Genomic DNA, 6,321 nt, shown 5'->3' with positions numbered 1-6,321 from the left:
GTTTAACAGAGAGGCGGGCGATTGAGGGAGGGTGTTCATCGAAGTACGAGGAAGATTCAGTCAGTTAGAAACAGAAGCAGAGAGAGAGAGAGAGAGAGAGAGAGAGAGCGAGAGAGAGAGAGAGAGAGAGAGAGAGGAAGTCTGTCTTTGTTGAATTATTGATGGACCTCATCCACTAGTGGTCTCTTACACAGCGCAGCGTGCAGCAGTGGGGGTGAGTCATGCATGCCTCAACTCCATGAAGGTCCAGACTGAGGAGGATCCACACTCAACCTTGACCTACACACACACAAACACACACACGTCCTTATACACATCTTTTGGGGGATGTCTCATTAACATAGAGCATCCCCTGGCCACTTACCTTTACCGTAACCTAGATCCTAATTCTACCTCTGATGCTACCAACCCCTACCTACCCACTGTCCTTACTCTGGCTGCTGCATCACATTTTCCCACAATCAATACAAAGTTTATGTGAGGGCTTTTAAGGTAAGCTCAGCTTCCCTTTTAATAGAGAGTGGAGAGACGAGCATTGTGTGTGTGTGTGTGTGTGTGTGTGTGTGTGTGTGTGTGTGTGTGTGTGTGTGTGTGTGTGTGTGTGTGTGTGTGTGTGTGTGTGTGTGTGTGTGTGTGTGTGTGTGTGGAGGCTGACTGACTGAACCTGTGATAAAAAACCACCCCCTCGCCTTCCTCTTAAAGACACAGTCAAAATGAATCTAGCATATATAGATGCATATGAAGCTCGGAATTTAACTCATCCTACGGATTTAACAAAAAAGATATAAGGGGATAATTAAGCCATTTTCAGACATGAACTGCAGACATCGAGAGTTAAGCAAACACTCTACATAATCAAAAGCTTTAGCTGAAAAACCAGTGCTGTTGATGATCTCATAAATCAAATCCGTGACCTTTTACACCGTTTCCAAACATGAAGCACCACGATTTCCAGAGTTTGTCTTTCACATATGAAGAACACAGTAGGGTATTGTCCAAATCAGACACAGTCACAACAATATTTCTGGAACATTTAGACGAGGAATGGTATCTGGTTGGAGCATGCAGGAGGAACATTTTCGCTACAGCACATCGTCAGCCCTTATTGCCAAAAGCGCTTTGACTTTGACATCTGTGTCGGCGTCTTCTACGTGTATGGCACATCTTTTTCATCCTGAGATATTTGTATCCTTTTTGTTTGTTTCAGTTTTGAATCTGTCGTATGTTAGAAATTTGTTCATCATGCCCACTTGCTCACAGTGAATCTTCCCGGAAATGTTCCTGCTGTATTCTCACATGGGAAAATGTCTGTAGCAACTAACTCTGATATCTGCATTCTCACATTCAGCCCTTCTAGAGAATTTCAAGAGAAAGTCTGGACTTCAGTGCATGTCTGAATCTTTGAGTGAAGAGGAGCTGGTGTGCAGATTTGACCCAGTTAGCCATCTCCCCATTTGTCCATTTCTGCTTGCAAATCTAACTGGCTAATACCAGCAGCCTAAACAGACATATCATGCTGAATAAGCAAATTTCTTTTGTTGGATTTATATTTTAAACTACTTCATGGGGTATTTAAATATCTTTTTTTCAGCGTTATAGACACAACTTTACTGGATCTATTTTATCACATGTATGTGGTAAATTATATTACTTTTTACGTGTCTGTAATATTATTACTACATCTTTTTATCCGCGTTTATTTACTTTTTAATTCATATATTGTATTTTTTTCCTTGTTTTCATAATAATATTTCATTATTTTAGCTTTTAAACAAAGCATTAAAGGATTTGTATTTGTTATGTCTAATTCTTGGCTCATCAGTGAATTGTGAAGCACCTTGATCTGCACTGACCTGTATGAAAAGTGCTACACAAATAAAGTTGAATTGATTGCTTTCAGTCTGTCCAACACTGAGGTAGTTTTTCTGATCAAATAACAGAACCGAGATTCCCTAAGCCTGGAGTTGCAATGACTGGACGTAAACTAAAGCATGAACGTCATTTGTTTTAAGTAGAGCAGAGTAAGCCTGTCTATTGGGCTGCAGTGTATAGTGAACGTCCCATGCTAAACTGAGATGAGCCAAAAGGATCCTTGGCATCTGCTGGGTCATAGCTTAACTCTATTCCTGTCACATCACGGTAAACTCCAGAGAACCAGAGGTAGGTTAGAGTGGTGAGGTTGTGTTTGGGGAACAATGTCAGCACAACACGTTAGTCACATGGTTCTCTCTGTGAATGTTGTAGATCTATATTAGCTTCGTACCATCTATTTAAAAGTCAGACTTCTCCGTCTCTCTCCACTTCACAGTCTGTCATCATGTGGTGTGAAGGAGGTGCTTGTTTGTCCTTCGCTAAAGACCTGATGTGCTTACACTGAACAACCTGCACAGAATGGAAGACACAGTAAAGGGAGGGAGTAAATTGATGTCCTTCACCGGGCTTTCAAGAGACAATAAACTCTGCCACAACAGCACACTTTAAGAGAGATACATTAGTGACCTTTAACGATCCTGAGATATCTGTCAGATTTTTGCTGCACTCATTGTGCGTCTTGCTGTACGTGCACTCTGCAACCAAACAGCGAGCCCATGTGCGGCCTGGAGGGGGGAGAGGTCTTGTCTCCTCATCTCTTTTACTCCCGCAGTTATAGAGAAGACAACAGATCGCCCTACTGAGAAAATCCCCTCTAAAAGGCTTCTAGGTTGGATTTGTGTGTATGTGAGGATGAAGGTGGATGCAGCGGAGATAAGCCTGTGCGAGGTCAGAGGCCATTTCATCATTGCCCAGCTCTCGTCATCATGTCATTCTTCACGACACCACGGACAAGAGTCCCCCCAAGAGTCCCCCCCCCCCCCTTCTATCTTATGTTTGAGTGTGTGAGGAGAGTTTGAATGCAAACATTTCTCTTGGTTATTTAAAGCAGAGACAGATGGTTGTGTACAGTCAGATGTTTGGAGTGTGCATTAACAGAATTAGACCTTGAAAGGCATGGGGGGGGGGGGGTCATGTGATGTTTGAACTCAATGTCACTGACAATTGCATACATACATATTCATACATATATATTATAAATAGCCTATACTGCTGTGCCTTTAAAAATGGACAATCATCTTCATCCTCAACTTCACATGTTTAACTTACACATTGAAAATCAAATCTTATTCAGGGATTGCTTGATATAATGTGTGATACACATTCAACTGATTTATGTGTGCTTATTTAATGCAACATTAGCTAAATCAAGTTCTATTATCCCATATAATAACTATAAGGCCACTCACAGAGCACATACCTCAACCAAGTTTCCTGATAATCTGCCCAGTAGTTTTTGTGTAATCCTGCTAACAAATAAACAAACGCAGTGGAAACTATACATCCTATGTCTGCATATACTCATCATACATGTCAACCAGCTACTCCCATTTCGTTTCTTCTTTCTCCTTCTTTTTCTCTCTTTAGCTCTGATAAATTGATGCCACGCAGCTTCATTTAATTTAATTTAATTCAATCATAATTAATTTAATCTTTTTAAGAAATAATGAAGACTTTTCTGTTTTCTCCCTCTGCATTTTTTTCTTTAAACAAGATATTTCCCTCAAGTTGTAAGTCTCATCATGACTCTCTCTCTCAGAACAGCTCAGGCCTGCTTGTTCAGTTTTTGCACAAGAACACACAGTTTGGCTTTGGAGCATAGAATTCACAGGTTTGTTTATTTTCAAAGGAATAGTTTTACAGTTTAGCTCAAAGCTGAGGTTGGTTGCCCCTTGTCTTTCATGCTTGTTTGTTTTTTGCCCTTCCACCTTCTTTAGCCATGTCACAATACTATGTGCTGAGTGTAATTCCCTTTGCCAAAAAAGTGCCAGCTTATGGCAAGTGTGCATTAAGGGCTCGGGAAGTCTGTGAGTGAGCCCTTACGTTCCACAGCTTCACATTGGCACAGCACTGAGCCCTCACAGACTTATATACCTTTGTCACAACAAAATTACCGGGTATACACAGATTGTCTGACACATGGGTAAACCCACTAAAAAAATGCAATTGATTCCTTTCCCCTTTGCCAGTAGGAATTTGCCTTTCAGTTTTTTTCCCCCCGATGAGTCACGTTCGACTGAGGCGCTCTTTCAACTCTCTGTCTTGTCAAATTAGCATGTTCATTCAGGTGTCACTTTCCATCACTGATGATCGGAGCCAGAGACGATTATAACCTGTATCCTCTATAGTCATTTTCCCTGAGAATGAATGACGATTATTTCCATTCCCATTACAGACAAAAGCCAGATGTTTGGGCATTAGTGGGTTTTTTTGACAAGTGAAAAAAGGGGGTTTCCTGGGAACCCCCCTCAAAGTCTGTCAGTCCTTGAGGGTGGACATTGGTAGTGGGGCCTAAGACACATCAGACCAGTACCATGTGACTGACTGAAGTTACACCATTGGTCCGCCGGGCCCAGTGTTATGAAGTTTCCCCATTGGCCAGTGCCCATTAAAATGAAAAGCAGAGAACAGTTTCTATTACCGAACCCCTTTAGTCACTGTTAGTCACAAAATTGTTATTGTTTTTATTTTTGTCCTCATTGACTATGTACGAGAGATTTTCTTGAAGTTCCACAAAGAGCATAAGCAGACAGTGTGTTGTGATCACTGGCTGTATGCTATCTACCTTATCAGTATAGTATCCAGTTATATAATCAATAAGTGATTGATTTATTGCTCTGTCATCATCATTGACTCTCTGTCAACCCCTGGGTCAGAACCTGCCTAGCTTAAATAAATAGCATTGCACCCTTGATGGTACACAACACCAGAGGTAGATTACAACATATCATTTTAAGATGAAGTGGTTTCCTGAGGCGTTGATACATGATAGTAATACTAATATAATTTTAAAACACCCAATAAATCTTAATCGATGAGTCTTTCAAATTGTCAATAAGGGAGACTGTTGTTCCGAGGTCAAGTGAAGAAAAGACGCAGATTTTTGTGCTACCATTGGTCTGGACTTGTGTCCTGTTATGAACAGTTCTTCTTTGTCTCTTACTCTCCAAATGTATTTTTTACTCATTCCCTTTGATGTAAGCAATGCCCTATGTTTTCCCTTTTATTCCCCCACACCCACACACCCACACACACACACACACACACGCTGATGAGGGGACCAGCTACAGTCGCATCTCACACTCTCTCCAAACCACTCTCCCCTCCACTCCACTCTGCTTCACTTCATTTCACTCCAAAACCCAGCATGTCCACAAAGGGCGATGGAGGAGGGAGGGTTCAAAAATAATAATGCACATGGGAACCCAAGGCCCCCGGCGGGAGATTTTATTTGTTACATGAGCACTTAGCATTCATTATTTAATCGGATACAAGACTCCTGATTGCATCAAGAGTTAAAATCAAATAACCCTGCTTGTCTCTGATTGTTATTCACATGCTCTGATGCTTTCTGTGCTGCGTCCAGGTTGGAGATGTTTAAGGGGGGCTGTACTTGAGGAGGCCTGTAGGAGGATGCATGGGACAATTTACATGTTGTCACTGTGGCTGCTCCTTTGGCAGTCAGGCTGATGTTCATCTAGCCATAATGGAGAGAGAGAGAGAGAGAGAGAGAGAGAGAGAAGTAGTTCTGGAAATGGAAAGGGCGTCAGTCCCCTGATTCAGCCTTTAAGCTGCTTTAGAGGATTGCTGGGAGGGGGGGGTTCTCTCCCCCCCTTTAACACAGACAGCTGATATTGTCTCTGAACTGGAACAGGAGAGGGCAGAATCCTGGGCTTTCACTGCGCAGCCGCAGACAGAGGGCAGGGAAGGGCCAAGCTGCTTTGTCTTGGTCTCATAATCCTCTCTTGGGAGACACGTGACAGTGGAGAGCGCAGCCAGGAAGGTCCTGCTGCTCCCTGCTGGGGACGCACTGCTACGAGTGGGCCCCTGCACCCGGGTGAACACAAGAAACCCTGTCCAGGTCCAGCTAAATAATTTACTGAGTCAGACTGTGGGCTATATTTTAATAAACAAGGCACAAGTGCATTTAAGGTGTGTCCCAATCAACTTATGCCAGTTTAACAGTGGAAAAAAAGTTTGCTGTGCCAGGCGCAAGGTTCACAGGGGGTTAGGGTTAAAGTTAGAGTTAGGGTGTTTTGGGGTCAAATGGAATAAAAGAATCAGAGTATCATCTGCCACTCCCTTTAAAAGTCTGTGTTCACCTTGACAGATTGCTATAGGAGCAGATTTGCCAGAAACGCCTTTACTCCCTGCCTGTATAGGCCCATGTTACTATTTTGATAACGTGACCTTAACATAACAGTGACTGTGCCACTGACTTCAGACCAG

This window comes from Hippoglossus hippoglossus, chromosome 3 (assembly GCF_009819705.1).
Source record: "Hippoglossus hippoglossus isolate fHipHip1 chromosome 3, fHipHip1.pri, whole genome shotgun sequence".
Classification (NCBI taxonomy): Eukaryota; Metazoa; Chordata; class Actinopteri; order Pleuronectiformes; family Pleuronectidae; genus Hippoglossus; species Hippoglossus hippoglossus.
Note: the sequence above shows the minus strand (reverse complement) of the source record.